Here is a 24,458-nt window from a genome sequence, read left to right on the forward strand (position 1 = left end):
TTCTGAAGGTGGTATAATTTTTTTTTTCCCTTTCTTTTCTTCTTTTAGGTCTGTTAATAAACTTCTTTATATTCTTTCAAGTTGGTGCCTGCTTTGCATTTCTCCTAATTCTTATCTCACAGAAGATAAACAGTAATGAGTATTTTAGACCAAACCACTACACTAAATTGGTGTTTCCGCCCGGTTACAAACCCAACCCGCGACACCCTTCTTCTACAACTATGAAGCACAAAGCACTTCTGAGAATTTCCACTAAGAAAAAATCATTCAGTGCAAATAAGGCAAAAGCAGCAATGACGGAAATTGTCTGACGCTTCTCTTGGCCAACTCCCTCTGTATTATTACAGTGGGATTACAGCAATGAAGCAGTTGCAGAAGCAGGAGAGCAACCTTTTAGATCCAACAGACTCAGCTGGATATGGAAAATAAAATATACAAGCATCCACTCAGAAAAAAATGTGAACAATAGACATGCAAAAAAAAAAACCAAAAAAGGATTCAATGAAAAAAGTCTTCCCATGTATCCTGGGACTCATCATGTTCCAGAAGATTTTGCTGGCTATATTCAATAGGTCAGAGAATGCAATGTTTTGGGATTCCTGGTGCAGTAAAGACTAATGGTAGATTTCAAGGACACATAAAAGGAATTAAAAGGTAGACGACTACTTTAGCTTGAAGGTGCCCCAGTACCCTACTCTGTATCAGAGCATTCATTTCACAAAATGGAAATAATCACAACCATCTTTTTCAGGTCACTCTATAATTTGTTCTCTTTCAGAGATTTTATAGTTGCTAATCTACCTAGAGACTCAGGTGGAAAGGCAATAGATAATAACGTGATTAAAGATCATGTCAGCATGCAGATGCCCAGAAGTCAAAGTCTGAACTCTTTCTGTCACTGAACATACAAGTTTTAATATGATGTCTAGACCTTCACCTCCTGACAGACTGAAGACACCACCGAATCCTTGGGACAGAATGCTAGAATTCAAGTCCAAAAGAACAGATCCCATGTAATCAATTAACAGACATGTCTGTCAAACTCTCACCACAGATGCAATCAGCAGCTGGGCATCCATTTGCAGGACCTGGATATGCCTGTAGATCAAGATGTGTCAGAAGACAAAGCAGAAGCACAAATCAGTATAGTTATGATAGAATCACTGAATAATTTTAGTTGAAAGGGACATTAAAGATCATCCTGTTCCACCCCTCCCCTCTCATGGACAGGGACACATTTCACTAGACCAGGTTGCTCCAAGTCCTGTCCAGTCTTGTCCTGAGTGCTCCCAGGGATGGGGCATCCACAGCTTCTCTGGGAAACCCATGTCAGTGTCTCACCACCTACCCAGTGAAGAATTTCTTCCTTATATCTAATCTAAATACTTGGCACTCCTACAGTTTCATATTGGTGCCGATACACAGTCTCACCAAATTTACATGGCAGAAGAAACAGAGAAATACAGAAAGAGCAATTTATAGAACAGATCCTCCTCCTCATTTTCAGATTAGCAAATTTTCTCCACTTAGCCACTATGTTCACACTTTGCATAATTAACCTATTTCATTAAAAGAAGGAGTATTTTTCTTATGCAAAATAGGAACCCAGGTGCTGTAAGTTACGAAGATTTGCTCAGAAAATCCTATTTTCAAATCCTGCTCAGGCGCATTTCCTAAACTAAACCCAGTAATATTACTGATTGAAACAAAATGACAAGGTGGGAAGAGGAGTGAAAAATACTCAGAAGCAAGGACATCACCAAATGAATAATGTTTAATCTGTCTTAATGCTACCAAGAAAATTAAGTTTAAGCTGCACATTTAATTAGTCTGCTAATGCTGTTTGATGGGCCTCCTCGTAATGCCAAGACCACTGGGATCTTCTGTGTCCCCAAGAAACCTGAGATTTTTCATTATGTCTGCATCTATGGCAGAGATATGACTTACTCATCCCTTCTCTCGGGCTTCAAGCCTGTCAGTATTTACTCATAATTCATGTGCCTTTTTCTTATGCATTCACAGGAAGATGGCATGTGCTGTTGACAGAGAGTTTTCGTGTTGTTGCAGCTGTCCTTGTGAAAACCTCACCTACTGCTGGGCCAGACAAGCACTTTTAGGCTCCAAAAGGGTGGATGTGTTTACCAGGCCTAGCAGTGCTACTAGAGAACTGCATATCCCTGGAGTCATAAAAATAATATCTGGGACAAGGGGTTCCTGGCAAGATGGGCAAAACACAGCTCAGAGGGTTATCAGCCTCTGTGTTAATAATATGAGGAAATCACTCCTGTCAGGGCTTTGGATTAGAACCACTAAAGAGTAGGTGGACGTAAAGACCACAGAGTTACTCTGTTTCATTGATTAGCTTAGAGAATTTGTTTGTTAGAGATTGGCTAAGGTCAGGAAGTCCAAAGGCTCCTTAAGACTCTGTTTGGTTAATGGATTTTGAACAGCATCCCAACACTTTAACCTTTCCTCACAGAGCTGGAGGCCAAACGAAACTCTCTAGCACTAGTTATTGGGGGTCAGGTTTACTCCTAGCAGCAGGATTCACAAACCAGCAGATCAAATGTCATGCTCCTGATTTAGGAAAAAAACCAAAACACAAAAAAAAACCACCAAAAAAGCCACAAACAATAAGAACAACACACACACACATTTAAAAAAAAACCAAAAAACAAACAAACAAAAAAATAAAATAAAAACAACAACACGACCGAATGCTTAATACCAGTCTGATCATTCTGGGTCCATTGTACACTAGCTCCTGGGACATGGACTGGTCTTATAAGGAAACACACAGGAATATTCAGATAGATCTGTTTGCAGAACTGTCTCTTTTTCAAGTTCAGAACAGCAACAGAAAATAACAGGTTTATGTCCCATCCTCATGATACTGATTCTAGTCCAATCTCCAATAAAATGTTTTAATACAGCATAACAAAACCTGACAGCCTGTATTTTGATCTGAATCAAGGAAGGCAGCTGGGGATTACATACACATTGAGACAAGTTAGTCTGACTACTCCTCTGTTTTTTGACTAAGAATGGTGACTTTGAATTTCAGCTCAATGGCAATTTTTTTCCTAATAGAGGGACACCTAATAATTAACAAGAGATACCAGATATATAGAGTTCTCTTCCTTACATTAGGCAAAGACACACACCCATGTACTCTAAAGTAAAAATAAATACATGTCTGTAACGAGGCTTATCAATATGGACAAGATTATTTTTACCAACTGCCTTGTATGCCTTCAGTATTTCAATATGCAATCTGCAACAACTACTTGCATCTCATACAGCACCTTTTGCTCTTTGGCACATCACATAAATACTCTTTGCATCCAGCAGTGGGAAATATTTTCAGCGCATGTGTTCTTGATTTATAAGTTTAATTAGAAACTTTTATGCTTTATACTGAAATACCCTGAGAACAGTTTGACTTGTCTGTGCATAAACAACAGCATTAGAATTCCAGACACATCTTCCCTGTATCTGCATGTTGATGCCCACAATTTCTTGTGCAACCCTCAAAGAGAGTATTGCAAGGCACACAAAAAAAGATTGGCATCACATCCTCTGTTCTTACCTTTCAATTCATGTAGATACTTCAGCACATGCCAAACATTATGAAAAAGAAATTTTCTGAAGGCAAGAGAAGCAGCATGTAAAAACTGTGCTAGGGCAGGACCTTACCACAGCTCTTACAGACCTTCACAGATGGCACTGACTCGTCCCCACAAATGTAATGCATTAACTTGCAAATAATCCTTCAATTTTAACAGTGTCAAGTAACAACCACAGGTCTTGGTCCCGAGTGTTCAGCAAGAAAAGTAACAACATTTAACACTCCTGGAATTATGCAAAACTGAGGTGGCATCATTAACTTTATCTTATAATTCTTATAATTAAAGAAACCGAGGCACAAGGCTCGAGTGATATTCATCAGGAACAGGAAAGTCAGGCATGCAATTAACATTTTTGTGGCTGCTCACCCATTACGCAGAGTCCAGGGAACTACTAGGATCAAGCTATGTTTAAAGGTATGAAGAATGAACAAGATGATTCTGTGTTTTAAACTCCAGAATTAGGGCTTAGAGCAGCAAAATTGAGATTCTAGCTCTGTCACAGACTTACTAAGAGATATTGAGTGTTTCATTTAGTCCTGTCATATTTGAGCCCACTTGTTGTAAAACAAGATTAAATACATTTTATTTCTCACAAATGTGGAACATCTCTCTGCCTCTTCAGTAGGTTTTTCCCCATACAGATTTGGCTTGGCAAAAATACTTTTTGCTGAAAAAAGACTGATCAAACATGTTCTGCCAGCCATAAACAGGGAAGGAACTTCCTCATTATCTGGGTTTATCAAAGTCTGAAAGGGTCTTGGTCTTTTCTGAGGCTCTGCTCAGTACTGTAGCAGAAACAAACTGCGATCCCAGTAGAGTACAGATTAATCTCATTCAGAGCATCACTGGAATGGAATTGACTCATTACCTTAAGAAACAAAATATTCTTTCTAAATACAGTCCTTTGTTTAGACACAGTAATGAGTCAGAAATGGCAGTGGCAGAAATGATAAAGAAAGGACATCCCACAAATTATTTTGCACTCTGAGCTGAATGGTCAAGTGTTTGCAGAGAAGGTTAATCATGGGAATGAAGACAGCACTCCAGAGCCCTCAAACTCTGGCAACAGGACTTCCACCTGCTTCATTTCACCAACTGCCTCAGTCATAATTGCACCACTGAATATTTGTGCCTTGAGAAGGGGCACCATTAACAACAAGGGCCCTTTAAATGTTCCTGAAGGACTGGAGACTGGAGTACCTTGCAACTCCCCTGCTCCCTTTTAATGTAGAGAAACTCAGCGTAAAAGAGACTCAGCATAAGCCTTTCCTGGGCAGCTCTGGCTCTGTCTCCCACCACACACTGACATGGCAGCTCTTCCCAGATCCTCTGTGCCAGTGCTGTAGCAGAAGCAAATCCCTTTGCCTGTGAAAAAGAACAAAGGGCACTGACTGTGGCAGCGTGTCAGCAGCAAAAGAGCACTGGGGAAGGGGAAAATCCAGATCTGAACTCTCCTCAAAGAGTCAGGACTCTGAGTTCAACATAATCCATGGTTTTACCAGAAAACTTTGATAAGGTGTTAATTATTGGCTGAGTAACCTCTTGCTATCCCTAAAATCAATTACCTCTCCTTCTGTATTGATTAAAACAACCCGTTGCTACTTTCTCACGATCTTGGCTGTCAACAGCACTGTTAGATGCTCTCTCTGTGAGCAGACTATTCTCCTTTGGCTTTTGTAAGTGCAACTCATAAGCAAAGGATCAGTCAGTAGGAAGTTTTCTTTTAGTTCTCTTTCTCCTCTCCACAGCCTCTGCTCATTGAAGTTATTGACTGGCAGACCAAAGTGAAACTACCTTAACTTTGTACACTTAGCACATGAGCAATCTGAAAGTTATAACATAGCATTTTCTCACATTAAAAAAATGCACCCTGATGTGTTTCACCCTTAATTTGTAAATCAATTAATTAATTATTGAGCCAATAATATCAGCTTCATAACAATAACTGGAGGGTGCCCAGAGCAACAAAAGCATAGAGTAACATTTTACTTCTCTAAAGTACTCCCCTGATACAACATCCAAGGTCTTGTGTTTCGTTATTCTGTTTATAAATCTTTCACCAATCATCAGAACTGGGGTATGTAGTGCTGGGACTACCAACATTGGATCTGAATGATAATGGCCAGTTGCATCTCTCCTGCCTGGATCAAATTGTATTCTAAGGGCTCTGACTTTAACAAACAATCTCCCTACTATCACCATTCAATATTTTATTGTCATCACATCTGAGCCATCTGGAAATTTTTGTGTTCCCATGATGCCAGACGGTGTACAAGAATAATGGAAGTCCCAGATATCCTGCAATCCAAACAGATAGGGCAGACTCAGGCAGAAAGAAAGGGAGTGCTATTCTGCCTATTTCTCTAAATTGGGAGTTTAAGGCAGGAAAAGGTGTTGTGGTCAGCTCTGACTTGCAGTGTTTTACTTATGCTTCTTTCTCAATGCTCAACTCTAAGACACTGCAGCCTTCATTAACAGCAGAGGAGACAGAGCAGATTTGAGCTCTGAAGATCAAGTGTTCTCCTTGACTCACAGCTTGGGTGTAGCCTATGCAACAAGAGAACACTGTGCTGCTGCAACACACATCAGGACTTATTCACAAGGAGGGAGTGTACCAGCTCCAAGAATATGGATCAGGGATATTAAGAAGTTTTCTTGTACTGGCTCTGAGAAGAATACATTGGAGAGCTGGTTAAACATCTTCTTCACCAAGTTTTTGAGGTGAAAAGCATTTTGAGTTGAACAAATTCACAAATAACTTCTTTGGGAACGTAGAAATTGAAGAGGTTTCAAAGAAAAGTTAGCAGCACAGAAACTGAAATTCCCTTCTGTATCAGCTCTCAGAAAACACAAACAACCCTAACTCATCCTATATTTTGGCAGGATGAGAAAAAAAGACCTTTCCAAAGATGAGGTCCAGGAAAACATATAGTCCAGAAATACGTAAGGAAGCAGGAGTACTTGTGACACAAATATGCCAACTGTTGCACGGGCTACCAAATGGCAGGCAGTATTTTGGGAACAACCCACTCCTCCACACCCCTACCACTTCTAAAAGCACAGGGAAAAAAAGAAAGTGTGGAGGAACTCAAGGCTAATCAAGAAAAAACACTGTCAGAACCAAGAATAAGTTCTCTCCTAGTCTCTGCCATGTTAACCTTGAACACAGCAGACACAAGGACCTCCTGTAAGTCAGGCTCCGTGAATAAAGCCAGTCCTACCCTGATGCTAGGGAGGATTTTAAAAGAAGAAAAAGAAAATAGAAGAAACAAGTTTGAAGCATAAGACTGTCACCACAGCTCATTCTTGTACCACTTTTAAATTACTCTTAATCATCACAAACTCACAGAACTGTCCCTTCAAAGTGGTAGGTGTCACAGAGCTGAAGCTGGGGGCATGTTGATGCAAACAAGCAGAGAAGCAGGCGCATGTCTGGATTGCTTTAATTTTGTGGTTTTATGTCAAATGCTGAAATGTACTCTAATGCTCTTGCATATTTAATTTTCTTTGTTCTTTTCAAGCACTAACAAATGTGACTGCTCGCACTGCCAAGACACTGCAAATTAAAACAATATACAGAGTCGAAATGTGACCTTGAACCATTGCTAGATCATTACACGAGGCACACCAGCAAGCATGTTCCTCTCCCAGTGCAGTCCCTTCTCATGGCATGTTATGTTATTCCAACACGACAGTCTTGCAACATAAATTCCATTGAAATCACGGTACAGTCCAAACTTCCCATTCATTGCAATGGGAGTTCGTCTAGTAAAAATAATTAGACCTGCAGGGAACTGTTCCAGAGTCTTGCCAACACCAGTGAACAAAACCCTCAAAGCTTACCAGTTTTAGCTCAGAAGTTCACTGATGTTCTCCCAGTAGGACTGCTCTTCATCATGAAAACTGAATGTACTGCTGATATTTTGTGTGATGAAGACCAAGGCCTAATGAAAGGCATTTAAATCTGTGCCAGCAAAGAGGAAATTCAGACTTCTGAAAAGCAAAGAGATGTCTGAGCAGCTGGAAATACTCAGTTTGATCCTCCAGCTGAACACAACTGTGCTGGCAGACAGGAAGAAAACTCAGGAAGAAAGGCAGGGCTTGATCTTACACACCACCCCATGGACTACCCTCTTAAGGGTTTCCCCCTGCCAAAAAAAATAGGAGAGGAGACAGGAGGGAGAGATCAAGAACACCACATGAGAAAAAACAGCCTAGAGCAAAGTCTCAGCATTATCCATGGTCCAACACAAATGAAATACATCAGTTTAACTACAGCAGGACATACGGCTGGTGTCCTTCACAAATCTTTCTAATGATGGAACCAGATTATTCAGCTATCTTCTGCACACAGAAATATGAAGAACAGGATACATGAGGAGAATGGTAAAGCTTCACCAATTAATCCACAGAGTAAATGCACTTACTTAAGGTATAACCACTAAAGGTAGAAAAGATTTCTGGTTTTCTGTCTGTCTGGCTAGCTGACTTCAAATTGGAGAAGAGAGATCAGTTAGGATGAAGAACCAGTTTTTACAAGAGGAGACTAGCAAAATAGTTGGTGAAAGGGAGAAGACTTCTCTCTACAAATCTATCTTGAGGATAAACACCAGAAGACAAAAGAACTATTTGACTTAATGACCAATACTGGCACCAGAACAAATGAATATAAATTGGGCATGAATACATTTAGGTTGGAAATTAAAAGAGGTTTCCTAATCACCACAGCAATTAGGGTCTGAAACAGCCTGTCAGTGAGAACAGCAGAGCAGAATAAGTTCAGCTGCTTTTAAGACAAAACTCAACACCTTCTGAAGAGCTTAGAGAGTGGTGCCTGGACTTGGGAACAGAGCTCTCAAGGCAGAGCACATTGGTCTATGGCTGTTCATGGTCAGAGCAGTAGGTACTTTACATCCAACCTGCCCACAGACATGAAGTCTATTTTATTCTGCACAAGATTTTTAGCAGTGGTCTTGGTCCATACAGGTGTTTTTGTCACCAGAATCTCCCCAGCTGCAGCAAGAAGTGTGCATCCCGAGTACCTTTCAAGCCTGACACCTGTACAAGGAAGGGGGATTTCACCCACAGTCCTTACCCATGTATTTCACTCAATTCACTAACATTAAAAATCCAGTCATTGTCATCCTTCACAGCCTCCAACAGAGTCCAAACTGACTTTCCATGTGGTACAGGGTACTGCCTATCCAGCCCCTTACAAGCAGGGATCTCCATAACTGTATAGCACCTCATGGAATAGTGAGGGAATATCTCATCTCCCCGAGGTCGATGGTAGCTTTGCCATTGGCTGCAGCAGGACTGGGGTTGAACTTGGCTGTGTCCTGCTGGCTTGTGCAGCCCAGAAATGGAGAAGTGACAGGTGGTAATTTGATTAAGTGCCCTGGTATGAGCTGAGCAGGAGCCAGGATAGCCAGAACAGAACCAACAGGAGGGAGCAGCTGGTGGCTACTGATGCTGCTTGGAGAGCACTCTGTCAAGTCAAAGACCACTATGGGACCACAACAGACAATTTGTTATCCTCGGCCAAATGTACCCAGGATTAGGCAATGGGCTGTGACTCCCTAGTATCCAGCCACATGACAAGAGATTTGTGTGGAGGAATTAGTGGGAGAAGTTCATCATGTAAGGGGTTAGAATACAAAATCGGGTGTCTAACTGGCCTGTCTACTCCATGAAGCAAAACATTTGCCCATTACATTTTTTTTAAGTTTATTTTCATTTTAAATGTCTTTATATAGGTAACATACTCCCTAATGGAAAGCCATTTAAATATCTCTCCTATGATACACAGAACAATTACCAGAGCAAACGCATCTGCAGGTTTTGTTTTCTTATTGGAGGTTGAATTTGGATTTGTATTGTTTACTTGAAATTAAAAATGTTGGTTTTCAGTATACTATGGGAGACCACAGATTGCAGGTTAACCTACCTCATTTAAAATAAACTGAAAGTCTGAATCACAACCAACCAATCCCTAATTAGTTGAGTGAGACAGATGGGTCAACCCAGCCATTCTTGCCAAGGCAGTGGAGGGCTATCATTAGCTGTGGGAGGCTGGGAGGAGGAAACCACATAAAGCATAGAGTGTATCTCAACCAACATCATGGAGAGGAAAACTTCTCCATTGGAGGATTTGAAGATCAAAAGGCCCAAAAAGTCGGGTCCATTCTTAGTCTTTCTACCTAGAGGCATCAAAGGTCAAAAACTACCAGCAAGGCTTGAACAGAATGCTCTGGGAAACCAGAAGCCAATGCTTCACTTATCAGATATCCTTAGAGTGACTTTTCACAAGCTTACTCTTGACAGTGAAGCCAGATTCAAATGTCGCTACCACTTACCTCCATTTGAGGTGAGGTTGAGAAAGCCAAGATTGCTTAGCCTAGACAAAAAAAAAAAAAAAAAAAAAAAAAAGACTCAGGAGACAGGAGAATCTTGTCAATGTGTATAAATATTGGTCAGGGAAGAATAGAGATGACTGATAAACCTCAGTGGCATCCAGTAAAGAGGCAACAGGCACAAAATTAAATACAAGAAACTCCCCAAAACCCAAGAATTAATTGCAAGGGGAGTTGAACGTGAGAACTGGTTGCCCAGCATAGTTGTGGAGTCTCCATCCTTTAAGGTATTTAAACCTGACTGGATATAGCACAGAGAAAACTCCTCTAGCTGAAACAGCTCTGTGCCAGAGGTCCCTTCTAGATTCAATGATCCTGTGATTCTCTTCCAGAAACCACTGCTGTCTAGCTGTGCAGCAGAGGTCTTTTGATTTGATTTTGAGTCATACTTGTTCATCTGTCCATTTTGCACTGTTGTCAAAATAGACCATCTAGACATGACTGAAGGAGTCTGTGAAACCTGTGTGATAAAAGCAGGAGGCAGGAATACACAGACAGCACTGAGGCTGGGTAAACAAGGAACACCTCTTAACACAGCTTTGTCAGTCAAGAGAGAGTCTCTGGGAAAGAAGACCCTCAGTGCTACATTTTCCAGGATGAGCTTCTGTAATCATCTCACTGCAATGTCAAAAGTACACAGAAAGGTTTGATACCCCACCTCTTCTTGATTTCAGCATGGGAACAACAGCGACTTGATGCCTCCCATTATGAGAGCCCTTCTGAGACCCTCATTAGCCTCCAAGAGCAATTAGAAACCTTGGGCAAATCTGGTCCTTCATCTCTCTCTACTTCAGCTGTTTCCCTCCCTGTAAAATCTGTGCCATCGCTTTGCCTACCCCAGCAACTTTAAAAGATGAGCCTATCTTTTTGCACTAGCCAGAACAGATGTAACATCCAGGAAATGGATACGTAAAAAGCCTTTTTTCTCATTCCCTCTTCCTGAGCAAAAGAGTGTCTGACTGACTTCACTGGCTGACAACTCAGGAGAAGTTTGTTCATGAGTGCAGAAAGAACTTGCCAATGTTTCCTATTAAAAAACCCCTTGAGACCTGAATAATTAATAACCTACCAGTGAAAAATTGGCCCTAATTACCAAAGCAATCCCCCCAAAAAAATGTTAATTGCTTGGCCTATGTTCCTCCCTCAATGGAATGACTATATTGACAAACCTCATACAGCAAGAAAAATCTGGTGGCCACAAGATACACTTGTTACAAATGGATCAATAGCAATTATGAAGTTTTCTTGCATTTCTGAAACTGCTTCAGGCTTCAATCCATCTTAAGACAATATCATACATTTTTATCAAGGTACATTTTCTCCATTTTTTTGCTTCAGCTGAAGAGGATTCGTATTTTGCAGGGCACAAAATAAACATGATGAAAATTTTTAAATGGTTTTAAACAAAGGAAGTCATTATCTAGCATTGGCAAAAGCATTCCGTTAAATTGCACTCGTGGTTGAAATTAATTTTCTGAAGCAAATTCTGAAAGAGGTAGAAGCCAACAATCAATAATCTCTTAATGAGGTGCAAGAAAAACATGTGTAGACATGACAGGTTTTGATGGCTAATGAGCTTCAGAGGAAGAACATTGTTCAGAGGAAAACTCTGAAAGGCACAGAAAATTGATTAATTGCCAGACCAAGATATTGCAGGAAGGCATTTGGAAATTCGGCAGCCCTCAGACCTCATATCATTTACACCTCCTATGCGACGTGTTAACTTTAGAAAACATTATCGCTGAAGGGTGTTGTTTTTCTCCCCCCTCTCCCTAGTCAGTAACTCATGATCAATCTGCTTACTGTTATTTGTTGCCTCAGAAACAAACTTACCTGGTAAAACTTTCCCATACTGTTTGCAGGGTTGAATAACTGAATGCAAAAGACAAAAGCCATGGGGGGTCCTGTTTTTCTTTTGTGTTAATAGCTGCTCTTCTGGATGTAAGACATAACTAGGCTAACAGACATTTTGGTCTTCTGTCACTTGTGCTCATAAGTGTCAGCAAAACAACATAAAAGAGTTCACATTTACCAAAAAAAAAGATCAAAAGAGCATAACCTATTTTCCTGAGGTTAAACACCTTCTTTTAAGGTGCAGAACTAAGCTCCACTCTATTTCCTGTCAGCAACAAAGACACAGCTCAAGTAGGTGGAAACACAGGATCCTGTCAGCAGGAACATGGAATCCCAGCCTGGGAGAATTGATGCCTTCTTCGCTTGTGTCTTGGTCTTGAGGAATCCCCTGAGGCCAGTAGGAAAGTCTGGAGCAAGGTTTACCTGCTGTAGAGGAAGATCAGTTTGGGGAACATTCAAACAAACTGGACAAAAAAGTCCTTGGGACTTAATGGGATGCATCCATGAATGTTGGGGCCAGTGTCACTATGAGGACACTCTCAATAATCGTGGGGAGATGGGAGTTTCCTGTAGGCTGGGTGGAAGCAAATGTTGCTCCTGCTTTCAAGGAGGGCAAGGAAGAGGTTCCAGAGAACTGCAGGCCCATCAATCTTCCCTTATCGCAGGAGCAAGTCCTCCTGGACACCATTTCCAAGTATATGAAGGACAAGAGGGTGATTTGGAGTAGTCAGCATGGATTTAAGGGTAAATCATGCCTGACCAACCTGATAGCCTTTTGCAATGAGATGACAGGCTTGATGGATGAGGGAAGAGCAGTGGATGTTGTTTATTTTGACTTCACTAAGGCTTTTGCCTTAACTTGTCTGCCAAAACATCTTCCTGGACAAATTGATGAAGTACAGACTCGATAAACAGGCTGTGAGGTGGACAGAGAACTGCCTTGAGCTGCTGATCTCAAAGTGTCCTGAACTCCTGCCTTCTACTACCACCATCTCAAAAGGTTTCACTTTCACAAATGGCAGAGATTATATCCCAAGTGCCCACCTTCAATTCCAACAAAGACATTAACACAGCAAACATGCATTTTGTTTTCCTAACCTGGGGGGTGACCACCTCAACCAGAATCAGGGGATAAGTAAGCTGCCTACTTTCTTGTTCTTATGTGGAGTAAAATATATTTCCACAGAATGTACAAGAATTATCTTTCTACAATAAATAAACATACTTCATCAAGGATCAAAACACGCTCAAGGATCAAAACACACTCAAGGATCAAAACACACTGAGGCTTCACTAATTATATGGGCAAAATAAGGAAATACAAATATAGGTGAGAGAAAGAAAAAATGAAGATAATTTGTTAGCCCAAAATTTATGAGTTCAAAGTCAGCTGTAATCACCTGTAAACACTTTGTCTGAATACTGACTGGATTGGGAGATCATAAGTGATCCCACTATCTTAGATGTTATCTTACTTGCAGTGCCCCTTTTTGTAAGCAATCTGTGCCTCAAGGTCTTTAATAAGGGGACAGATGGTTATTTCTACAGACATGTCCTCTCATACATAAAGCAGAGACTAGAAGACAAATATCTCCTCACCAGCAACATAAGACATAATAAAGAGCTGAGGAGAAAAATTATCCTGTTTACATGGCCACTCAAATACTGACCACTCCTGTACAGTTGCTGTATGATTAACAGCAAGTTATAAATGGGGTAAACTCATCTGAGAACCTAATTTAATCCCAGAGACAAACAGCAGTTACCAGCACATCTAGACATTGATCCAGAAGTAAAATGCCCTTTGGGGGGTACAGGCAAGAGCACAAGGCAGTGGCCTTAAGAATCCCATCTCCACTGATAAATGTGATATACCAATTACTTCACCTTACTCCCTGTACTCATTCTTTTTTCATTTGCTGCCTAGCATAACACTCATCACTTCAAGGTAGTCATTCTCTCTCACTGCCAACATGATTGGAAGCTTGTTCTTGTTTAAAGCCTCTAGTTGTCATTTTTATTTTAAAAAAATAGTTTAGGTTAAACACTCCCAGAGTGCTGCAGCTTAACCCTTGGGCACCTCAAGACCCAAAGTGCCTGTATATGTGGTGATAATAAAGTTAGCTTAACTTTAGGGATATAAAGTTAGCAGTTTGTGGAATTATTGGAACTGTCCATGTCTTTATGTTGTGGAGCAGATTGACACCATCTCATTTGCCCTACAAATTCACAAACCAGATGTTTCCCAACCCTACTCGCACCTGTAGAGCCCAGTGCCCCTCCAGCTGTGTTTCTCAGCCAGACAGACAGAGATTGATAGCAGCACATAACACATCAGAAAAGGGCTTGAAAAGTCACTGAACAAAACCAGATAGTCCCACACACATGGACAGGGACACAAAAAAAAGGGGACAAATAAAAACACAGTTAGGCAACGGTATAAAGTTGTGAATTTTTTATGGGGTTTTTAATTGTATGAAAGAATTAAGAAAGCATGTGATAAATAAATCAAAGAACAGACCTGCACCAGGCCCTGACCAAAGTATGAAGGCCCAAGCTCTCCAGTTTTAACTTCTAGCCTAGAGATAAATGTGTTTGGCTGGAATGCAGAAAGACAGGATTTGAATTCTTCTTTCCCAGAGGCTGAATTTCTTCTGTCTCTTATCAAAGAATCTCTTATCAAAGCTCAGTTACAAAAATACAGCAACACAGTTTGCAACTCATATCTCCTTCATCTAAATGTGCAGACATGCAGCAGGGCCATCTGTCCACAGACAAGGTCAAACAACAAGAAAGAATGAAGTCTCTTGGACCCAGCTGGAAGCACGGAAACCTCACATACCCTTGCTTGGTCCCTCAAGTAGGATCATGACAGAAGAGAGGGGATAAGGCTGGAATTCAGCCAAAGCCAGGAGTTCCTGCTTCACATAAAGGTATTGCAAACCAGTTTGTCAAGAAGTCTAAAAGATGTTCAGTCCTACAAGTACCCTGACCACAAGTTTCCAGAGTAATTGTCTGTGGCAATTCCCCCATGCAAAACAAAGAGCTCTAAGAAAAGGAGCCCAGTACCTCCTGTCTTAGAAGAATCTCCAAATCTAGTGGAGTTCAAGTGGGAAATGAGGGTTCTCCATCCCCCAGGTAAGGAGAATATTTGAATAATATCTTAGACCAAGGTCCTGTGACTGTTACAAAATGGGTGACGGGGAAGGAGAACATAGAAGTGAGTAACACATCTGATCACTACTTTGAAAGAACAGCAGCTGACCCTCCCCAGACTCCAGGAGAGAGTGATGACAGTGAGCCGCAGCTGGGGAGAAATCTGTGAAATTTAGGCACCACAGCACTGAGTCCTTCTGCTCATCAAGCTTTCAGAGTCTGAGTCAAGACTTACCAAGTCAGTGTAGAGTCACACTGATTTCAGTGAGCTAATTAAGTCTTGAGTACTCATAAGCTTTACTGTGACCTAATCCCCATTAGAGCTGTAATTGTACAGATTGATTTATCATTTGATACTGAAATTGGTTAGATTCCAAGCAATAAACTCTTTCTGACAAGGCTCTTTTTTTTTTTTTTAACAAAAAAACCCCATGTTGTTTTATAAAAGTTAACCTTTTGGAGGAACATAAAATTCTACTGAAAAAATTCTGAAGAAAATTATTTCAATGGCATTTTGACTGTCAAAATGTTTATCAGAATGAAAGTTCAGCATTTTTTCATATACTTACATTACACTTACACTGTGAAGTTAAATTTAAAGGGTTACAACATCTTCTCAGAAATAAAAACTGCAGCCCCTGGCAGCTCTATTCCCAAGAGTTGCTGTAACCCCCTGCTGAGTCTGCGCTTCATGCTCTTCCCTGTCTGGTCCACAGAGGAGGAGAGTCTGCTGAAGCTGCCAAAAAGAAGCTTTTGCCAGAAGTCCCACCTCCTCAAAAGTTGTTCCATAAGAAGTGGAACTGTTCAAACCTGTTTTCCTATGGCTCGGTGCCCTGCAGCCAGATTCTCCTGTGCCTAACAAGGTGCTAGACCTTCCCTCTCAAGGTTTTCCTACATTTGGGGTGTTATTCCAGTCTTTATCCATGTGAACCCCTTCCCACCTAACAAGAGATGGAGCTGACCTCCCCTCCCTATCCACTGTCAGGAAACCATCAGGATGCAAACAACCATCCTTGTCAAACTCAGCTACAAGAGACCAGCAGATTTAGAAGCCATGATAGTGCAGGGGCAGGTGCCTGCATAAACACACAAACATCCCCTGGGCTCATAAGTCTGCCTTCCTAAGGAAACCAGCCTAAAAATAACCAGCTGTAGTTGCAATGTGAGCTCTGCCTCTGCTCCCTGTCAGTATGCATTAGAGCACCTCTTAATTTCACATTTCCATGGCTTGTCTCAAAAGAAAACCTGGTATTTCTCCTGTGATCTTTTCCTAGCTTCTTTACGTTTTTACCACTGTGTATTCATACTGTTTTCCATGTCAGAGCAGTCCCAAGACTGCAATATAGGCTTAGACATTCTGCATTCAACTTCTTTGCTTAAAGTACTTTATAAGACATGAATTTTAATAATTGTTGGAAGAGTACATTTTTTTTTTAACCTGCAATGTAGCTCACTTTATATGCAACTCAGGCAGAAACCTACAAAGGTAATTTAGCTGTTAACTGGCACAGTCTATATATGCCAGCAAAAATGCACTGTCACCAGAAAACACTATATTTAGTAACTATGTAGCAGAAGGAGTTAAAAGAGATCTTTTTTCCACTTGACAGATACTATTTCTGTAGATTGGATCTGGTAAATGCAAAGTAACACATGCTAAAGACTCCTGTGCAAGTACTTCTGGTCTTTTTTGTAAAAAAATGTTTTTATAGTAATATTTGAGATCTTCTATATGGTCTTGCATTGAAAGCCACAATCAAAAGTTTGCATGTGTTCTTTCTCCACTGTCTGCTTTTAGCTGGCCACCATACCCTCCTCTCCAGCACTGTGTTATTTGTGTTTCTTTGACAGCATGAGCCTCACAAAAAGTGCCTTGTCTTTCCATACAGTTATAGTTCTTCATCATCACAGAAATCCAATATAAGCTACTTATTTTCAACACATTCTGTAACACAGAACCTTTGCTCACAAGACAGACTTCTGGAAAAATAATAATCCTGTATAATACATCTAAATCCCTCCTGATCAGTAGTATATTCCTGAATAATTTCCTTGATTCAGCCAAGTTTCCACTCAGAGGCACAAAATCTGGAGGGGAGAAAGTTGAGCCGTCCAGGTGGCACAGACAGCATTTCACATCATTCCAGCAGCTCAGGAACTCCTGCTTCTCCTCACTGTCTCAAGTTCAGGGGAGGGACACGGAGAGAAGCAGAACTGCAGTGTTTGCTGAGCATCCGATCTCCTTACAGCAGACCAGAGCCCCAAATATTTAATGCATCACAAGGGAAGGTTCAAACACAGAGCACCAAGAAAGAAAATGGTGCAGTTATAGCACCAAAGCACACTGTTTTTGTTTATGTTTGCCAGAGCTTTCAACTGTTTATCAGAATGGCAACAGATGGCACAAGGCAAACGCACGCACTTTTTCACAGTTTCCTACAAAACGAACAGATGTCTTCATTACATGCTACATGACCGCGTTTAACAAAATGTGACAAGAAGCAGAGGTAGAGAAAAATGGCATATCCCTTTCCTAACCTGAATTGCCTCTTGGCACAGATTTGAGTTGTGCTGGAGCATGGGACTGAATGCACAAGAGGGAACTCAGAGCGATTTCCGCTTGTCTCTAATCCATCGTATCCAGTGGGAGTGGGAAACAGAAGCAGGGACTTTGGGGTGGTTCCATCCCTAGGGAATCATGGCAGCTCTCTGGACCAGTCAAGATGGACACAGGAGATGTTTTCATCATCTCTCCTTAGGAATGTTTCCAGGCAATGACAGTGCTCAGATGCATGAGTGGAGCCCTCCAACAGAGCCCATACGAACCTTGACGCCTTTTGTCTCTGCCAAAAAGGACACGTCAGCCACAGTCCGGTGCTGCTGGGGCCACAGACAGCCCTTGTACTGCCCAAGCCCTCCCAGAGCCTCAGCAAGAAGATACAGCTGACCTAAACAGTCAAAATGCTAAAGGTTTCTGTGGTGATGTGAGTGAGCAGAGCACCATCAACAAAATAAATCTGTTCTGAAAGCAAGGCCCGTGTTGGGTTAAATACTGCCTGTCTCTGCTCATCTGAGTGGCTCAGCAATTCCAGGAAATGCATGTCTTGCCACATGAGGAGGGATAAGAGCATGAAGGCTTGCTTTGTACTAGAGAGAGATGTTTTCAACATTCATTTTTGCTAGCTGCTGCTCCAGAAAGCAGACAGACTTTCTTTTCTTTTCAAATCAGCTAAAGAAGAAATGGAGAGAAGTGTGCAGGTTTGGTGGGTAATGGGCACTTGACATCCACTCACTCAGGTGTTCTGTAACTAGCCATGGTTCTCAGCACAGAGTGAATCAGAGAAAAATCATAGCTGATGTGAAAATTTTACAATAGGGCAGCAGACACTGATATATTTTATTTAGTTTCTGCTGAAGGGAACAAGGCCAACCACTTCAGACAGCTCTCCCAGTTAGACCGTAAACATAACTTGCAAACCCATGTGCACTTGTGACTGTAAAGGCAGGGACAGTAGCAGAAAAGTCTGCAGCAAAGCACAGCCTTGGACATATTTTTTTCCAGCTGGAAGCTTTGAATTGCTTATATGAGAAACTATATTCCAGCCTCTTAAAGAAAATTTCAGACTCTTCATAATAAAACCAAAATCTGTCTCCAAGCCAGGCTGTCACAACACAGTGAGAGGACAAACCCATAGTGAACAGAACAGACATTGCAGGCACTTCTCTGTGCCCACAATATATATGGTTACAAAAGAAGAGACTGAATCCTGTCCCTCTCCCCAGAGCTTCTCCAAATAGACCAACACAGTGGAAACTTCCATATTGTAAAATGCTAAATCAGCTAGTCAGGGTTTTGTCAGGCATCAGATGTGCCAGTGAGGCAAATTCTCTTTCCAACACTATCTCCTAGTTTTGCTGGGTAAACCTCAGAACTGACTGTCCTTCTCCCTGCACCTTTCAGGCCTGTACAGTCCCTATAAGCGGCTTTACCCAGTCAAGATAACAGTATATAAATAAACATCGGCAGACTCCCTTTTTGGGAGGGTTTCTCTGCCAGCCCAAGAGACAGAGGACCAGGATCTCCCTCATCTGGTAGCAGCTCACCTCAAAGGTCCTGAGATATCTGCTAAGTATTCCCATCTAGACACATGCTGTTGGCATGCAGCATTGTGCAGTGGGTTTCATAAAGTCATAATCCAACGTGAAACAGAGAATATTCCAGAGCTCAGTACACTAAAGTAGTCATCAGATAAAAGTAGTTATCAGCTGCATATTATTTATCAACACCTATTGCATCAATGAGCTGTTGGTCAGGCTGATTGGCACAGCCTGGCACACTGACACATGGCATCACATCACAGACAGGGCTGGCATCTGCACAGTGCTGTGACAAAAGGAGAACCTAATGCCTCCTAAGGGCCTGGAGTCCACAGAGCAGCCTTCTGCTTATTGCTCTTCATTTTACCCTGCCAGAGGCAAAACTGACTGCAAGTGTCCCTGGGAAAATAATTTCTTCCTCAGTCACAGAGGGTTTTATGCAATGCAGTTCTCTTCTACTCACCCATGGCTAGTTCTCGCAGGACAACAGACAGCCATTGCTGCTGGTACAATTCTCCCACATAAAATGAAACATCCTAAACCCATCTACATTCTCATTCCCAACATCAGGAATGACAGCCCAGGTAAATCCTTTGGCTTTCAGATAACTTGTGCTCAGCCTAGCAAAACTCCATTCCTAGCTAGTTAGGGAGACACCAACCAGACTTCAGAAGACAGTTTTCAGGAGCTGATCCTGTGCTGATGAGAGGCCGTAGGAGTTTTCTCAAGGATTTCAGCAGATAAAATCAGTCCCTCTGGTAGCACGAAAACCAGAATGTAATTGCAGGATGACTGCCATTCCCTGAGGAGAGAAAAAATATCAGGATGCAGCAGAGCAGGAATTCTCCCAAAGAGCAAGGAATAAAACATTTGTCATGTTTTTAGGCAGGAACACTCTCACCATTCTTTCAACCATTTTATGATTTTAATGACTGGCTTCTCATTGTCTCAGCAGCTTGCAGAATTTTCTCCTCCCTTCCCCTCATCTCCACCTTGAAGATCTCATCTGCATGTGCTCACAGAGGTATTGTCCATCTGGAAGGCAGTGACTGCTAAACCCAAAGTTTCTTGTGAAGCTACTGCTCTTAGCAAACTGCCTCTCACAAGCCTTATGTTCATCACCAGTTCTCTGGGCCTCTTCCTAGTGGCATCTGGCAGCCCCTCCAGCGATAAGAGATCACACAGGGTCTCATTAGCAGCGCAAGGCACTTCACAGCAGGGGCTCTGTGCATCAGTTGCAGTGATGTCCTGAGTACTTATGTCCTGAAAGAAAGTGTAAAAATACAGGCAGTGGTGATGCAGAACACTTCCTGCACCTGATGTTAAAATCCACAGCAACAGTCGCGCCTACTACACAAAACAGCAGAAACCCAAATCTATGCTATGAGGGCATCTCTATCTGTTTGTGAGCCCATTTAATGCAACCCTCAAAACTGTTCTAAATGCACTTACCTCTGCACAGGATGTTGAAAGTTCAATTGTTTCCACAACACTAAAAGATTAAAAATCTTGTTTCTAGTGAAAGGGGAGAGGGGGATTGAAACTAGATGACCTTTAAGGCCTCTTTCCACCCAAACCATTCAGTGATTCCATGAAAAGCCACATATAACAGAGACTTCAAATGTCTACATCAAGTGGCTGATGTAGCTGTGACTTGGGTGTCCTTCCCACCCAGCCCAGAAGACATTGTGCACCTTCTTATCTTAGCCAAAGGTTCCTTGGAGTCTCTGTCTCCATGTTGGTCCCTTTGACGAGAGACAAAGGTGGATACATTGCAAATCACATGTTTTTCAAACAAAGAACTACTGATTAAAATGTTCACTCCAGAATAGAACATCTAGGTTTGACGTTCTCTACAGCCTGAGAGTACAAGCTCAGTTCCTCTCTTTACTCTAAATGAGTCTCTTTGCCATTAATCTAGTATTTCTTCCTAGTTATCTTACCTATCTTGCCAGAACTCACAAGAATTAACAAGCAGGACCAACCTACAAGCCAGGAAGCACAAAGAGCTGTGACAGAGAAGCCCTGTCATCCCCAACATCATTCATACCATCTGCAAAGAGACCCTCTGATGTTCAGATTTCACCTCTGCAGCACCAGAAGCTTTGTTGCTGTTATAAACCAATTCATCTGTACAACTGCACACACTCTAACAGATCCATTGAAGAAGGTAAGTGTATTCTGGCTTTTGCTTCAGTATTTTCCCCAGCACACAGGAGGGGAAGGGTCTTTGGCATTGGCATCTCATTGGTAGAAAAGTCAAAGGGCTATAGAGCTTGAGTTATCTGGACATATCAGACATTCCTCTTGGAAGGAAGGCCACCACAGGCATTCTGAAGCAAAGTTTCTCCTTCAGAAATTCAACCCTCCAATTCTGCTTCCTCCAAAAATACTCTGCCTTATGAGTTATCATCAGCTACGAGAATGAGAAAAGACCATCCACAATTTGTTACATCTTTTGCTCAAAGATCACTGCATAATGAAGAGAGAGACCAAATCAAACAGCAGATCTTCCATAAACTGAGCATTTGCTTACACACCAGAAAAGGAGCTCATAAGACTATGTTTAACACCATCTGGAGAGCCTTCCATACAATATTACCATCAATAATAACAGAAGCCTAGCTACAGATTGTTGTACTCTGTGACAGCTAAATATATCAGGCCTAATTAGATAACACAGGCCAAAAAGCAAAAATCTGCAAACACAAGGGAATGCAACCACAAGGGCCAGGAAGATGAAAGAAACCCTGCAAATTAAGTGAAGGGATGAACCTGGATAGAAATCACCAGTCTCAACACCGTAACTGAAATTTAGGAAAGGTCAGCTCTAAATAAGGAGCCTGGTTTGAACTGCACAGCTGGGGTCTCTCTGTGACTCAAACCAGAGAGCAGGCTCCAAACACTCCTCAGAGCTGGAAAGAATGCACTGGGGAATTTACCTCAGCTGGTGTAATCAGCCTGGCTCCATTGACTTCAATTAGCATGATGTTAAATCTCCAGTGTTGACTTCAGTGGGATTACAGTGATTTACATCAGCCGAGGAGCTAACATTTCACTTTTAAGCAGACTCTTCTGTAGCATCTTCATTAGTGGAAATTCCACATAAAGGAAAGGAGACATACTCTGTTCTTACATCTCCAACTACCTCCTGTAACGGGTATATCACAAATGCAAGATATAGACTGGCAGCCAACTATAATTAGCTCTGTTTTGCTGCAGTTCAATCTGTGGTTACAATTACCCTTTCTTTAGTATAAAGATCCAGCTAAGAATTGCTGGAGCCACTCCTTCCCCTTCCTGCCTCTCCCCTTTATTTAAAAGCTCTAAACGCAGGTTTTCAAAAAGGCACAAGGTTCTTGCCCTTTCCTGTGCATGCACAGCTGGCAATTATTGCTAGCAGCCAGCCCTCCCACTTCCCAGCTCCCTCTTCCTGCCTGTTTTCCCTAAATCTGTAAACACAGGAATGACTATCATTTTGCTGGATACTACACGTGTATCCCAGGTTTGAATTCTACAAGATGCTTAAATCCAATAAACTGTGAAACACGCAACAAGACACCGTGGTCCTCCCACAGGTTGCATTGCCAGATGTGGATGGAAAACAACATGCTGGTTCCTCCCAGATTCTAGACGAGCCACTGCTTGTTAAACACTGAAAATATTATCTGAAACACACAAATATGGCCTTTTGAGGAATCTGAGGAAGGCATCCATAATTCCTACTTCTAGGTACCCAATCTCAGTGGTGTGCTTAGGCTGCTTTACAGCCAGTGGAGACTTCAGAGACAATTCAAGAGCTAAACCAGGAGTTTATCTCTCCCCATGGAATATATAACATGCCTAAGCTCATAAATTAGGTACCTTTATTAGAAAGCCTTAAGATGGTGTAAATATTCTCAAAATACCTGTAAGGTCCATTTCCCCCCTGAACTCTTTTTATCACCTGACGACATGAATCAGACAAAGTGAGGAACTTTGCTTAGTCCAGGGTTCTCTTAAAATATTAAGACCTTGAGATTTGCACAGCTGTTCAGCATCAGGTCCTGCTGCCCAGTACCAGAAGTGTGTTTTGCGTGGAATTGCGTAAATCATGGACTTCACATTTCCCAGTCAAATTGCAGTGATTTCAGACTGATCTAAAATGAAAATTTAAATGTCTCCAGTGAAATTGGCTATTTAAAATACTTTTTTGAGCCTGAAGCAAAGGATTTCTTTCCAATGTTGTTTTAAATTTAAGTTTTGTTACAACTTACCACAATATTCTAAGGTTTAACAGAAAAATGTAGTATTTTAACTTTAAAAGAGTTCTCTTATGACTCACTTTTAATCTGAAAGTATAAGAGGCCAAATCCAGCTCTGACTGACAAACTTCTAGTTTCCTCAAAAATTCATTTTTCAGTAAATAAACAGGATGTTTAAATAAAAAACATGCCACTCTAATTCATGTATCAGTGAAAAATACACACATAAAGGTCCCAAAATCTTATCCTTAATCTGTGCACAAACATGATGATTTCCTACCAACTACTGGACCTCTAAGGCCTACTTTGAATAACAAAGTTTCTCTATGACCCAGCCAAATGCCCCTCAGAAGAAGAGTTGATTTAACACAGAGAATGGCAAAATTCATAATCTGTCACCTTTTCATAGCTTTTTTGTATTCTTGACTGATCTAAGTACAGAACAAAGTCACATGTAAGCTCTGGTACAAAAATACCTCCTTTACTGGGACAGGCTGTGACTTGGCTACAGGAAAGGTGCAATAATTTCTCCTTGCACACACGCTTTACAAGCTACAATGCCCCAGATTCTCCTGTTTCCTTCTCTCCTCTTCTATCTTCCTGCCCTCAAGGGCCTAATACCCAGCCATCCTTTCCTGGAAAATAACAAGAATCATTCTCTCCATGGATACAAAGCTCTCCTTTCTGGTAATTAACCAGTATTTTCAACTTAATGGAATGTGAAGGATGGATTAAAACTGACTGTGGAAGGAAATAAAAGTGCACACACTACTTAGAAGTTTTGAAAAGCATAGTTCTATATGAAAAGGTTCGTGTTCCCTTAGATGAAGCTTGTTCCTTCTCTTATGTATTTGTATAGCAGTTCTCATCTCACAATACTGGGGTTTAAGACTCACTCCCCAGTTTTTGGTCATCATTTCGTAGAGAGCCAAGAAAATGCCTTTTTATGTCAAGAATTACTTTTGTCGGGAGTGTTTCCTAGGTAGTTGATGGGTGGATGAATTTACTTTTCTAGGAAAATGTCACTGAAATATCAGACATGCTGCCAACTTTGGTTGTTATCA

General features: G+C 41.4%; 1 long non-coding RNA gene across 1 annotated transcript; it reads right to left on the reverse strand.

Annotated features, from left to right (window-relative positions):
• Positions 1 to 297: 297 nt before the first annotated feature.
• Positions 298 to 3,677, reverse strand: LOC138110950 (uncharacterized). Its single transcript, XR_011151179.1, has 3 exons — positions 3,590 to 3,677; positions 1,050 to 1,098; positions 298 to 412 (listed from the first exon to the last, which is right to left on the reverse strand). It is a non-coding gene; the product is annotated as an uncharacterized lncRNA (long non-coding RNA).
• Positions 3,678 to 24,458: the final 20,781 nt, after the last annotated feature.

This window comes from Aphelocoma coerulescens, chromosome 5 (genome assembly GCF_041296385.1).
Source record: "Aphelocoma coerulescens isolate FSJ_1873_10779 chromosome 5, UR_Acoe_1.0, whole genome shotgun sequence".
Taxonomy (NCBI): domain Eukaryota; kingdom Metazoa; phylum Chordata; class Aves; order Passeriformes; family Corvidae; genus Aphelocoma; species Aphelocoma coerulescens.